Below are 15,025 nucleotides of genomic sequence, written 5' to 3' on the forward strand. Positions count from 1 at the left end.
ATATTTTGACGATTTTATTGATTTCCACGAAATTCCTTCTCCGGTGAGAAGGAAAAAAACGAATAAATTTTATCCGGAAAATTATTCTCACGCTATTTGTGGAGACGGAGAATTTTGCGACTCATCTTATCTCGGAAAAGTTGGACATTGGATAAGCTTCTTCTCGTGTGAGTGAGAGAGAATTACAATGCCTGATCTAGACCAGTATACGTAGGAAGCAATTTTAGGAACTATGACCTGGTTGGTGGTTTGTTGATTACGGATTGTTGATTATGATTATTACCAGCCCTGTACTATCCTCTGACTTGTCTTTCAATTTATTATATCTCTCGTAATTTCTGTCTCTTCTTTCGTATTCTTCAAGTTGCATTGGTATTCGAAGGTAACAGACGGAGGATTGGCTTAAGACCGTCTTTATGCATTGAGGGGCACCAAACCCAACTATAATTAGTCAAGGTGTATGAGTTTCGATTTTGTCTCATCAGAACAACGACACTTGACCAATGCTGACGCTAGTCAAAAATTGGAAACACTACTTGGGAACGTACTAAACGATTTCTAACCGACGAGTTTGCCGTAAGTTAAGAGATTCTGTTTGCTGTTGAGACACACTGATGGACGAAGTCGAAACGCAAACACCTTGACTAATTAAACAAATCACGTTACTGGCGACAAGTCCTTTGTGAAAGTTGAGATCAACGATGTGGCCACCGATTCGAGTTCATCATGTATCATCATCTAATGATGCACGTGATTGGCAATTTCAGGGGCCCTTTACCACAGTGAGCGAAGATTTTGCATGAAAATCGCACTGGATTCTCGGGTGGTACTACTTTGCGTTTCTTCAACAAGGATCGTCTGCCTATTGAACTATTTTAACATCGCGTCATGCATTGCAGTATTGTGCTAATACACGCAAATCAGCCATTATAGCACGAAAGCTCGGTGTGACAATTGCGTATAGAATCATGAGATACTCTTTCATAGAAAAGGCTGAAAAGTGCGCATATTGTGGAGAGAGTTCACATGATTTATTACCTTGTCTCGTGTATAAACGGTGAAGAATCTTAAGCTTTCTCTTAAAATATGATCTTAGCACTCTTTTACGCTAAAAAGAGCTACGCAACTCGGCACCACAAATCATTAGTTATGCTCGCTTGGATCAAGAAGAGTATGACTCTGCCAATCCCTATGTTGGGACAGTTTTTACTGCACCTAAAAATTATAGGCAGAAAAGATTTCTTGTAAAGGCTTAAATTTTGCTCCTGAGAAACCGCTCGAGGAAACACTGACACAAACAGCTCTTGGTCTTAGAAATTTAAGATTAAACAAGGAGCTTCCAGGGACACCAAAATTCTCATTTCGATATTCAAATATTTCGTATCGATACTTCAAGCACGATACTTTACCGATATCGACTCAATAATCCATGTGTGATGTCGTGGTTTCCCGGATAGAATTTTACAATAGCATTTACCCTACAAACAATCATAAAACAATAAATATTATAGTTATTACTGTTTCAACATTGTTCGATGCCAAGTTCTCATAGTAGATTTACAATAAAATTTCATGTAACAATAAATTTCACTGTTCAGCACAATACTGTTTTCGAGAAAAAAATGTATGGAGAAAAATTGATTTTTTCAATGTTAAGATACATAACCACCCCCCTTTTTCACTGTAAAAGTCTATTTTACATTGAAATTTACTGTAAAAACGTTAAAGTTGATTGTTTTCGTATTGTAGCATAACACTAAAACTTACTGTAAATTATTGTAAAATTACTGTACTGTCACAGTGAAAATCATGGTTTTGTTACTGTACATTTCTATTCGGGTTGCCCAAAAAACACAAAATTTCAATGTGTTTTTGTTTATGGAGCTAGCGTCAATCCATCGCTAACGTATTCCTATCATTAAGTTAGTGTCGGATTCTGATGAGACGAAGTCGAAACGCAAATTCCGTAATAAATTTAAATTTGCGATCTTTATTATGTTGTCGGAAAACGGTGCGAAAGGGAATGATTATTTTACCAAAAATTATTGAGATGAACATTAGTCGGCATTGGGGAATATTACATTACTTTTGAGTAAAATTGGACTTCGTCTCTTTCGTTTTTCGTTGGAGAAAGAAAGATGCACAGATTTAAAATTACCTACTGCTAAGTAATGCGGAAAATATCCATTAAAATTCAGTCAAATAAAGAATTAAGAAACCAAACGTAAGAAAAAGTAAACTGTTTTGTAGTTCTCCAACATTATGGCTACATTACTTGCAATATTTTCAACATAATAAATGCATACATTGTAAGCCTATTAATCTACTGCTCCCGACGCTACTGCCGCAACGGCAACTATCTAGTTACCTTATAGTTGGATTAAGATTATTTGCCGACCGACAACGTTGGCTGCTTGTTGTTATGCTGTCGCTCTGATATTCTGGCTTTGCTAGTATGTATTGTATTAGGGTGTGTGCTGGTATGTATGGGAGTGTTTTGATAACTATCTTCCGCGTGTGCTTCTTTTGGCTATACCGCATCACAGCAACATATGCTTTTATTATCCGCATACACTCAGCTGTTTTGCGATAGTATACCGCCGCTCACAAACACACCCGCGCTGACGCGACGATAGCGCACGAAGAAGAACACAATCAGTACATTGCATACAATCGGGCAGTTAGCACGCGTTTTTGTCTCGTTGTCTCATTAAATTATCTCACTCTATGTCTTCACAACGTAGATATAAACAGATTGTTCACATATTCATATGGCATACAGTATGATAGTATATGCTGCACGGTTCGAATAGATATTATCAGCCTTATGTTCTCTATCACGAACTTTTTTCCTTGCGTGAGCACGATATCCTGGTTCAGAATGTGAATTTTACTTTTACTACAATTTCCTTTTTATCGTTCTAAGCTCTTCGTAGTATTATTACTGTTTTATATTCGCGGAGTGATGCATACTCTATTGCTTGTGTTGTAAGGCGAGTTCAGTGCATGTGTGCGTCATTTATAATTAATCGGCAACAACAGAAACAAAGATAATAATAGCAGTAACAGCAACAACAGGACGAAAAAGGGAAAACATTTTTCCCTACCAAAAGCGTGAGCCCTTTCCCGTTCACGATTCGAACGAGCCGTGAGCCGAATAGTCGGCGAACAATCCACGACTGCTGCTGGGGCTGGTGCGTGTCTGGCTGTGCAAGTGTGAGTGAATTTACGATACGGTGTGGTGTTGCGACGCGGGCATTTTTTTTTTGATCGAGAACAGGCAAAGTGTGATGGCTTTTGGTGTGCGAAATTGTGCAGTGCCGGAAATCTAGTGTGAATCAATCGAAAGCAAAAGTGTATAGTTACGACGACGCGTGCAGTGCGCTATGCTACTGGTGTGGAGCCTTGCTTGCACGTTGCTCTCTAGTTTCGCTGGATATTGGATTTAGATTATCTGCAGCCATAGATGCAAGGGCCGTAAATCGAAACCTTGAAACTGTCAATTTTTGCTGCGGCAAATCTCGTTGGCTTTTATCAGCCGCTTATTAACGTGGCGGAGAAAACACTGCAACACTACAACGGCGAAAAGAACTGGATCATAAACAAAGCGCAGAGTGCTTTATCCGCTATCGGCTACCATAGTGATACCGTAAGTAGGCCTGCTATGTTATGCAAATGCGACATGTTTTTGTCATCATGATAGATGCATAAATTTTTTCGTTTTATTTTTTGCGTGGGGGTCTATGACTCATGTTGAAACTGCGTTCTTTGTGAAATAACGCTTTGAGTAATCTGTCGTGTACTCGATGGGACAAGTTTAGTCATGTTTAATCTATGTAATTCAATGTCCAAAGCAAGTTTTTTTTTGTTTTTAAATACGGAAATTGCAGTATATTTTTTGTCGATTTTTCTAAAAACACTTGTTCAATATGGATCTGTATTTATATTAATATGTAAATGGTCACTGGTTTATTGCTTTGTTTTTGTCCTATTTGTTTTGTATATTTTGACCAACTAGGGACCTGATTCATTGAAAATTGAATATGCAGTGAAAATACGGATTGTTTTGTCGAAGTAGAATGATTAGCCATGCTCAAATTTCATTTTTAAATTCATTTACGTTAAATAAATAAATTCAGTTTAGGGGTGGGCATAACGTAGTTGGTAAATGGATTGCCATGTACGCGGCTCACCTAGGTTCAATTCCCAAGCCCGCACATAGGGTTAGAGATTTTTCAAAAATATTTCTCTAACTCAAAAAAGAGGCGAATGACCCTAAGGTTAAAAACTCTATAACCAAAATAAAAAAAATCAGGATAATTTTTATCAAATATTTTCGAGTTACATTTTTTTGTCGCATGAAACTAATATTCGTTATTTACTTTATTTATTGAGAAACTTTAGCCTACTAGTCGGTACCAGTCGTTTTAAGGAACAATAGTGCCTTTTTAAGTACAATAACCGCTGTCATCTACCGGAACAGTAGAATAACAGGCTACTTCCGCAGCGGATTCTAGTAGTAGTCCAGAGGCTGATCTCATTGTACCGTTGTACAGTGGGCCCAGCGTGTTAATGAGTCCTCCCAAAGTTCGTCAAGTCATCTTTCTATTTATAGTGATTCCCTCCTTTTTGAATGAGATAAGGGTATCCTACAGAGTAACTGGCTTGCTAATAACTATGTGGTTTGCAACGCAACAGTGCGTTATTACGTATTTTGAAGCAGATATACAGAAACCCATTGAGCTGTCCCATCGGCTGAGAGAATTCACACTGAAGTTTTTTTTATGCGGGGGATACGTACCGCATAAAAAAAATCCGCATAAAAAACCGCATAACTTTGAAAATCCGCATAAAAAAAACCGCATAACTTTGAAAATCCGCATAAAAAAAACCGCATAATCTTGAAAATCCGCATAAAATAAAACCGCATAACTTTGAAAATCCGCATAAAAAACACATAAGGTGTGAAATATTTTTGAATATTAAGTGCCATAGTACTCAAGGAAGGGCAAGGATTTGAAGTAAGAAAGTTTAGAGAAAATCGTGGAGTAGGGTCATATGATCAAGCTTAGAGTTTCCCGGCCACTTAACTCTTTTTCTTCTGCAACGCAGGAGTCAGGATCTTTTGGCATTAAATGCGAGTCTGCGGCATGTCCAGACAAGCGTAAAGTCACTTAATGACTTATACTGTCGGAACCGTGACTCCCCGGAATCGCGACTGACCCCGGCACCTAACCGACCCGCATCGAGATAACGATTTCGAGAGAAATTTCAACGTCGGGAAATTTCTCCGTCGGAGTAGACTAGGCCCACCGCCGGGGACTAGTTCAAATAGATCGGGAAGTAGCTCCGGCAGATGCTCGTCGGGGCGCCTGTGAACTGGAAGTCACCCTCCGCATCTACCCGTATAGCATAGGTTGCGGAAGATCTTCCACTGCCGGGGTACTCTTCGTCGGAGTAGGAAAGATCCACCGTCGGGGACTATTCCGAGTAGTCCGTAGCGAATCGCCGGCTTGAATCATCGGGGCGCCAGCGAACCGGACGCAATCCTCCACCGGGAATCGCTGGACTGACCTCGGCATTCTGCCGGACTGCATCTAAGGAAGAATAGCGTGTCCGTCAACAGTTGCAGGAGACATTCTTTCGTCGGGGAACTCTCCGCCGAGGTAGGCTAGCTCCACTGTCGGGAACTACGCCGAGTAGCACCGAACGCGACAGACCCTGGTCGTTGGGGCACCGGAAACCACCCTCCAACCGGAATCGCCAGATCGTCCACGACATCCAACTGGTCAACGTAGAGAGGAAGGTATGTAGAATGTCATGCCGTGCAGGGTTGATAAGGCGGTTACGAGACAAGCGAAATCTAGCACGACCAGCTAGACCTGGAATCAAGTGAAGTGCATTAGCACGCCTCCCCCCAAAGTAGTCATTTCAAATGGAATCCGGGAGATCAGGCAAATGTCGGACTTCTTGGTGGAGTTTAGAAGAATAGGGTTCAGAGTTATCTTCTCTGTTCAGAGTCCCTCATTCTGGCACACTATGGACGAAATCGGTAGTATGGTCTAACTACTGAACATGTGCCGGGTCGGCGTAAAAGCTTTATCACCAAGGAAAAAAAATACACGCTCAGAGACTTTTTTCCGATCTCGCCGAACTGAGTCGAATGGTATAAGAGATTCGGCTCTGCGGGCCTCGGTAAAAATTCCGACCGATTGCATAAGTTTTATTATGAGAAAGGTAAAAAGGTATACAGTCATTTTCTGTTTTTATTTTCACTGCATCAAGAATGTTTTTCATATCCTTAACCCAAAGACTAGTAATTTATAAGCTAAAATAAAAATATGAACATTTTATGTCTTTTGTTTAAGCATGTGACACATTCTTTCGTGACGTTACAACGATTTGACGATTCTTCATTCCATAAATATGTTATAACTTTATCAAATGAGCGCCTACATCAAAACTTATTACAGATTCGGAAAGCAGACAAAATTTCACTAAAGATTTAATAAACATAAACTGAATATACTGGAAGAGGATTGTTTTATGATCGATAATGTAACGTGACGTTACAACGCGTCACAAATTAGAACTTTCAACGTATTTATACAAAAGTCAAAATATCTGCTCTATAAGATTTTTAATCAACAACAAATCTTCTATGATGTATTTCTAAATAGCATACGAATATCTAGGTGTCATTAAATATATTTTTTATTGTTTTGGTTCTTATAAAGCATCTTTATACTTTCGTGACGTTACAACGCTCCTTTCTCAGAAAAGCGATATCTCATTGCGTTGTAACGTCACGAAAATCTTCAACTTTTCTAAAGCTCTGTAAGTTACGCTGGTGCTATTGTCTTGAGTAAAATTTTAAATATTTATCTCATTTAGCCATGATTTAATGATAATTAACTCGAATAACAATATGGGGTTGTTGAAAAATCACGAAACATTTTTTGATTGTAGCAGAAATAATTGATCAAACCAAGAAATTTTTTATTTCATATCTTGTTGTGGAAAGATTTGAGCCATTTGATACGGCTCAATATGGTAGTTTAACGGAGCCAAAATAGCAGCTTTTATCACATATTTCACAAACAAAAATAAATTGGCAGTACTGCTTTCTTTAATTTGGTAAGGAATCAGGTTCCCGATCCGAGTTTATAGCATGATATTTGTATTGTTAGGCTTAAGCAAGTGGATTTAAATGACAAAGCGAGCACAATTTAAGCGCCAGAGAATCGACCATGCAAAGTACTCTGAAATATTGTATATATTATAGTTACAAAGATTCAGAGAAAAAGAACACGTCACATCGCCGTGATGTTACTAAAGAATGTGTTACACCCAGTCGTCAATTCAATTTTAAATGTCAGGAAACACCAATAAACACTCCCTCGTCTATCTTTTTTGTGCTCATTTGAGATGAGCCAAAGCCTCTTTATCCGACTCTAAGCAATTGAGACGATTTAGTGCGGTCACCCAGATATGTCTCTGTAGACTCAATTATGTTTTTGCAACCTCCCGTAAATTCGGATAGATACCCGTCTATATTGGATTTAATATGTCAGGTATTTCGATTGTGTAGCTGCTTCGACGATGTATTTCGGCTTGTAACGGAAGAATTGGTTAGTTACTAACTGGCGCCACGTGCGACTACAACAGAGGTTGCGGACAACCTTATAACGGGCGTCTCGTCGATGATGGCGAAGTGTGGAATGGTTGATTACTGTGAGGAAAGATATATTCAGGGAACGCATTATTATTCATGGCTAAATACTAACTCGAGAACAAAGTTCAAAAATTCCATCGCATGTCCTGGACTACGTTGCTGTTAGCGTAATTGCATCGGAACGTGCCATATGACCGGCGCCGAGGAGAGTACAGCGTAGGTGGACTTTTAAATGAAATATGATGTGACGTTGCTCAATAGTTTATTAAAAATACCTTCTCTAGTGCATTCAAGCGTTGTAGATCAAATCTTACATAAAATTTCGTTTATTTTCTTAATCTATAATTAGGTTTGATGAAGGAGTTCATTTGAAAAAGTTGTAACAGATTTATAGAATCAAGGTTGGTCAAATCGTTGTAACGTCACGAAAGAATGTGTCCAGGGTGTATAACCCCTTAAGCACTTAAGGATATACATTCTGAAGTTATGAATATCCCGCTAGTATAATTTCCTGTTTACGAATCAACTTGAAAGCGTTTCAATAAACCATACGGAGTAAAATTTGACACTATACCTGATAAATCATTCACGCAGCTGATAAAAGTTGAATTACGTGACGTTACAACGCAAAGTGTATTCTGTTGTAACTTTAGTTCCGCACATCCTATAAAAGAAATTGTAGGCTTTCTAGAAAAGTATTTTTGAATACAAAGAGAAATCGGAATATAAATTTGAACAAAATTTTAGTTTTTTAATAAAATTAAAACATAGGCATTTTTCGTGACGTTACAACGCAAAAACAATCAAAAATTCTACTAGTTCAAAAAGTATTAGTAGTCAAATCAAGGAAAAAAATCTTTCTAGTTTTATTGTACTACACTCAATAACGAACAAATTCCTTTAAACAGATAAAAATTTCAATAATAGTTTCATGAAATAGAACTTTTCTTAGAAGTCAATAATTCAGGAACCATTTTTCCGTGAAATTCAACTTAATTCTCTATATATTTTTCAACTATTTGTCGAAATGCTAATAATTGGATTACATAACTTTTCAATGGTTTAAACACTACCGAATCGAGGAAAAAATATTGTAATACCAAAATAAGACAAAACAAAAACGTCCTTCTGGTGTACAAGCCCGCGGAATGTGTCATGTGCATTCACGAGGATTTATCTTTTGATAAAAGTCGCTTCAGGTGATGTCCTAGAAATTAAAAGGAAGCTGCATAAAAAGAATCGCATAACTTTGAAAATTCGCATAAAAAACCGCATAACTTTGAAAATCCTCATAAAATAAGAAATGTAAAAACCGCATAACTTTGAAAATCCGCATAAAAAAAACCGCATAACTTTGAAAATCCGCATAAAAAAGTCGCATTAAAAATCGCATAAAAAACCGTATAAAAAAGACTTCAGTGTACTGTAACTTTCTCCCTATCACCGCAAAGTTTTTCCTGGCGACGATGAGTATTATATCCTCCGCGTAAACCAGAATATAAATAGATTGGCATATATAATCGAATATTCCATTCATTGCCATCGAAAATTGTGTCACCGCCAACACGGAACCTTGTTGCACCCCGTTAGCTTCCGATAGATTGCCACCTATGCCTCGGAAATGCCGATTACTGATGTATTGCTAGATAAATGCCCCTAGGTTTCCTGAAATCGCCTTTCGATATATTTGCCAGAGCATTCCTTGTTTCCAAACGGTACGCCTTGGCTACATCCATGATTACTGTATCAGCGCGCAATCTTTTTGTAAGTGCTTCGTTGAAGATCTCGCTGAGCGCTCTCTATGCTGCTGATTTGCCTTCGGTCCAGCAGGTTTCGTTCCTCCAAAAGGTTAGTGAGCCAGTGGTTTCCTATTCTTTCAAGCGTCACAGGAGAGTAGGTTAATCGGCCTGAAATCACTAGGGTTTCTTTTGGTCATCAGTATTACCAAAGCGGTTCGTCAGCTATCTGGGGAAGGCCCGCCTTCTCAGATTTTGCTAAACTCTTCCAAAAGTGCTCTTTTGACTACGAGAGGTAGGCACCATAACATAGGGTAAGCTATACAATTGACTCCAGTGGGCTTACCTGGGGTGTGCCTTAGTTCAATCGTTATTTCGTTTTCAGGAAAAGGCTAGTTTACAAATTTATTGGGAAGGGCTGCGTCCAATGACGGTGCTTTGAAGTATCGTCCGATCTCGTTTCCTCTCTCTCTCTTTGGGGACCTATTACCGTGTTGTTCACAGAGAGTGTATAGTCGTTTTGGCTCCTTTCTCCGCTGAGGCCGTTGACTCTACGCCACAACTCCGCAGGTGAGGAATCTGGGCTAATGCTTCCTAGGAAGTGATACATGGTTTCTGTCATGGCTTCCTTTACTGCCTTTTATGTGTATTTTAGGGAGACAAAAATTAACTGCACGCTCTTCCCAGCAAGGATGGTAACATTAGTTCTTTTAAGTGATAGTAGTGCACCCCGTTTTTTGAGGAATATCGGCCACTTCTGGATTTCACCAGCTTTCTTGGTGAGATTCCATTGGTTCGGGGGATACTCGATTTCGCCGCTTGTAGCATTATTTCATTGAGCTCAATTCTGTATTCTCGGACTCGGGTGGCTTTTTAAAACGGTCCTGCTGTTTTGATCTGTTAAGATTCAATTGCAAATTGTTGGGAACAAACCAAAGTCAAGTTTATGTAAAAATATTTTCTTCTGGGATACAATTAATTTAATAATTGTTTAGTGATATTGTGAAATTTCAGAAGTATGGAGTGGGAATCCAAACGCTGAAGTCCGTTGGAGACATAACACGCTGCTCGTTCTGTAAGGACAGAGGCATTGGTTAAAGTTGTGGCCAGCAAAATACAACGCGATTCTTCTAGATCCATGAAGTAAATGGTTAAGAACTATAAAGTGTCACGTAAGACGATCCAAACTGTGATGAAAAAAGACCTTGGTTTGTATCCATACAAACTCTTACAACACCAACTTCTTCCTAAGGAAACGAAACAAATGAGACTGAAGAGATGCAAAATGCTATAAAGTTGGTTCGCAGGTCATCCTGACAACGTCGTTATCTATACGAATGAGAAATTATTCGATGTAAGCCGTAAATTTGATAGGGTAATCGGGCAAAATCTTGATTAATTCCAGCGATAAATGTGTATATATTACGCAAAAACCGGATTCGGCTTTGGGCTGCAGTAGCTTCAAATCTCCTGTTTTTCGGATTCCGGACGGCGTAAAAATCAACAAGTACTGTATTGGACCGCTCAGGTGAAAGATTATGCTCCACTACTCCAAAAAAGGAGTCTATAAGTCGTATTTCAATGTACAAAGTCATCACAAAAAGCTATCACAATCACAGGATGTGCCGTTGAAGTTCCCGACGCCCTGCCAAAAAAACATAAACGTTTATTGAATAAACACAGCAATAGGCATTTTTTAAAAGACATCATTATTCTGTATACAGAAACAATATATTAGTTGCGAAATCAGAGAAGTGTCACTTCGAGCAAAAAAGATGGGTAGGTAATGACAGAGACATAACCGAAGTGAAGTAGAATACACCTAGGCTGGTAATACGAATGCTGTAATTTGGGAACATTCAACTATTAGGTTTCTTCCCAAGTTTCCAGTGGGTAATTATTTTTCAAGTGGATATAGTACTACCTTTACTACTCACATTATTTTTTATTTATTGAATATATCATTACTCATATGTATAGTGGGATCAAAAGGTATTCGTCTGTCTGCTTTATTATAGAGATAAGCCACTTTAAAGCGTGGCATGCACAAATAAAATAAATTGAAGGCCAAATCGGATAACAAAATACTATTTGGACTCAATCGAAGTTAAACTCACTCCACAGTTAAAAGCCAGTAAAAGGGTATTTGCACGTGGAATGTCAGCATTAGAGAGCTCAGGCGAATGTCCTAAAATAATATCAAACCTTAACTAACCAGGTTTTTTCGCAATAACCCTGCAATTGTCACGTATGATAATAACCGACAATAAATGTAGTACCAGGTCATTACTTTTAACGGAGCAATTCACCTGTAGAGCAGTAATATTCGCAAAAAAAATTAGTAAAATGAAAATCTCCTTTCACATTTTCCAGTTTGCCCACAGTATCAAACCATCAACAGAAACTTATATCAGTATTCAACAAACCAACATAATCTCCTTCAAATCGTCAATCGCAGCCACACTACCGTTTGCTTGAAGAAAACTAATAAAAGAGCACACTCCTTCGCAGTGCACTCTGGAGCGCGCGCCGTGGTGTATTTATTTGAGAACGCCACACTTAATAGAAAGAGTAAGAGAGCGCGGTCTGTCGCACCCAACCACCCCATCGCCTTGAAATTCGTTTATTTAACTCCGAAAGAAAGTTTTCTGTTTTTTCTGTGGTCTGTGATTATTTTATGCATAAAACTGGTGCGCCTGTACATCATTGAAATGTTGCCTGGTGGCAGTCATGGAATATATTGCCTCTAGCTGACGGAACGTAGCAACTACGACGAAATCAGAAACTGACGATTTTTTTTCTTATGTACTGCTATTATATGTGTGTCGCGATTCATTGGATGACAAAGAGGCGGTCCTAGCAATGCTCGCAGCTGGGTTGAATTGTTCGGATCAATCAGCGCTGATAACTACCACTTACTCAAAATATATCATTTTTGTTATTTATAGTAATCGTACATTTTACGGTATCAAATACAATATACGTGCCAATATTTCCGATCAGATAGTGCAAAAATATAGCGATTTCGATCAGTACAACAGAAGTTATTCGCATTTGAAAACTGCAAAATATCTCAGCAGAAACTTTGAAACGGGACCCCTATATTAAAACGATAGAAGTATTCTACTTCTAAAAATAATCAAAAATGCTAGTTTAATTAGTATCGTTTTTATTAATTACTGTCTTGTTATACTAGGATTTCATTATTGCTGAAAAGCTAATTGGTTTGGGATGTGTTTTCATTCAGTCCATCTGGTATATAATAAATGTAATCCAAAAAACGTCCGCTCTTGGTCATAAAGAAGAAGTAAAGAATTTACTCCGAAAACAGCCATAATAGTATCTACTACAAACGATGCAAAATGTTTAACCATGGAAGTATTTTTTGCATATCTTTACTTAATAAACACTTGGGACAAGACTCGAAACATACCATGCTCTCAACACAAACGTACAAGAAAAAAGTACTGAAGGGTATGGCCAAAGTTCATGATAATAATTAAACGATGAGCAGATTTTGGGTCGTACACGTGTCGCGTCTTAAGATCAAGGAAAAAACTCCAATCAATCAACTCGCGATTGAGCATCAAACAAGAGCACAAGAAATGCGTTACCATAGCTACAAACACCATAGCCCGATCGCAATCGAACAGAAAAATCGAGAGTATTTCGGGCTTCGCAATATACCTTCCCTATACATACCTACATAAATCTCGCAGCGTAAGAGCTGATTGCGCTACTAAATACGAGACGTGTATACTCAAGTATAAACGTGAGATTGCTTGCTGCACACCACCTTTCAACCCCCCCCCCCCCTCCCCTCTTCCCCTTGCCCAACCCGGTGCACGTCCGTTCGGTCGAGTTCCGAACCAAACCGTGGGAGCGATCAAGACTAATACGACGACGGCGACGCCAGCCGATAAAGATATTGATAAAAGTGGATACGGATACGAAAATAACTTAAATCCCCCCTCCCCGGACGAGCAGATTGAATCGAGTCCGCTGGTCGCTGATCGTGTGGCTTGATTCGGTTGGCTCGCCGTTTGGATTTGGTTTTGGTTTTGGACTGTGTTTGTTGGACGGGCGGCGGCTGCACGGCGAAGGAATTGATTTTCAAAACCGCAAAGATCATCGAGATAAAATTTGTGTACTTACACGGGAAGCGTACAATCGGCGAGGAACTCCAAAGGTCCAAAACCGAGTGGAGTGTGTTATATCGTATACGAACGCGTGCATGCGTTCACGGACGACTGATTGGCAGTGATTACATGTATTGAGGAATGCGTGCGCTTTGCGAGTACATATTGGATATAGACTAAATTAGTGCGAGTGCCTCTGGCGAAGTGAGCCGTCTCTAGCATTGGAATATTTGTAATCAATCAATTATTCTCAGTAGACAGAAAGAGATAAAAGGCAATCGACCAAAAGTAATTCTACAATGATTATTATGATGTCTGTGTCAACATTGATCTTTCTCGGAATTAATAGTGATGCAATGGAAATGTTCCAGTTTATGTTACAAGCGAATATTCTAGAAATCTAGATAGAAGTACGGACAGGCCAAACTAAGTATTCAGGTCTCTTTCGGAATTGTTATTATTATTTAATTTGTTCCACAATATTCCGCCACGTCACTCGGTCAGTTGCTGCTTGTCTCCAACCTCTCAAGTGCCCGATACTCGCCAGGTTCTGCTCCACTTGGTCCAGCCACCGGGAACGCTGCGCTCCGCTCCGTCTTGTACCTGCCGGGTTGGAGGTGAAAACCAACTTGGTGTGGTTATTGTCCGGCATCCTCACATCATGCCCCGCCCACCGTACCCTTCCAGCTTGAGCTACTTTCCGGATACTTGGCTCACCATAGAGTCGCGCAAGTTCGTGGTTCATCCTTCTCCTCCACACGCCATCCTCCTGCACACCACCGAAGATCGTTCTCAGCACCCTTCTTTCGAAGACTTCGAGTGCTTGCAGATCCTCCTCCAGCATTGTCCACGTTTCGTGCCCGTAGAGGACCACCGGTTTAATCAGTTTGTTGTACATGGCGCATTTCGTGCGGTGGTGAAGCTTCCTGGATCTCAAAGTTTTGTGGAGCCCATAGTAAGCACGACTTCCAGAGATAATACGCCTTCTGATCTCCCGGTTGGTGTTATTGTCCGCAGTCACCAATGAGCCTAGATAGATGAACTCGTCAACCACCTCGAACTCGTCGCCTCGTAATACTACTGCCCAAGCGTTCCCTATCGCGATCGGTTCCGCCAGCCAGCATGTACTTCGTCTTAGACACTTTTATCTTCAGTCCTACTCGTGCTGCTTCGCGCTTCAGTCGGGTATACAGATCTGCTACCGTCTCTTTGTTTCTACCGATTATGTCCACGTCCTCAGCGAAGCACACGAACTGTCCGGACCTCGTGAAAATCGTGCCCCGCATGTTGAACCCCGCTCTTCGCATTACACCTTCCAGCGCTATATTGAACAGCAGGCAGGACAACCCATCGCCTTATCTTAGTCCCCTACGTGTTTCAAACGGACCCGAGAGGCCGCCCGAAATTTTGACACAACTCCTTACCTTACCATCCATCGTAGCCTTAATCAGTCTTGTCAGCTTCCCAGGCAAGCC

At 39.8% G+C, this 15,025-nt stretch overlaps 1 protein-coding gene across 1 annotated transcript in view; it reads left to right on the forward strand.

Annotated features, from left to right (window-relative positions):
- The first annotated feature begins 2,676 nt into the window (after positions 1 to 2,676).
- The window catches only part of LOC131683449 (probable serine/threonine-protein kinase DDB_G0282963), a 709,953-nt gene continuing 697,604 nt past the window's right edge, over positions 2,677 to 15,025 (forward strand). Inside the window, exon 1 of the mRNA XM_058965448.1 lies at positions 2,677 to 3,649. The gene's annotated coding sequence lies outside the window, so the exon portion shown is untranslated. The remainder of the gene's footprint in view (positions 3,650 to 15,025) is intronic.

This window comes from Topomyia yanbarensis, chromosome 2 (assembly GCF_030247195.1).
Source record: "Topomyia yanbarensis strain Yona2022 chromosome 2, ASM3024719v1, whole genome shotgun sequence".
Taxonomy (NCBI): Eukaryota; Metazoa; Arthropoda; class Insecta; order Diptera; family Culicidae; genus Topomyia; species Topomyia yanbarensis.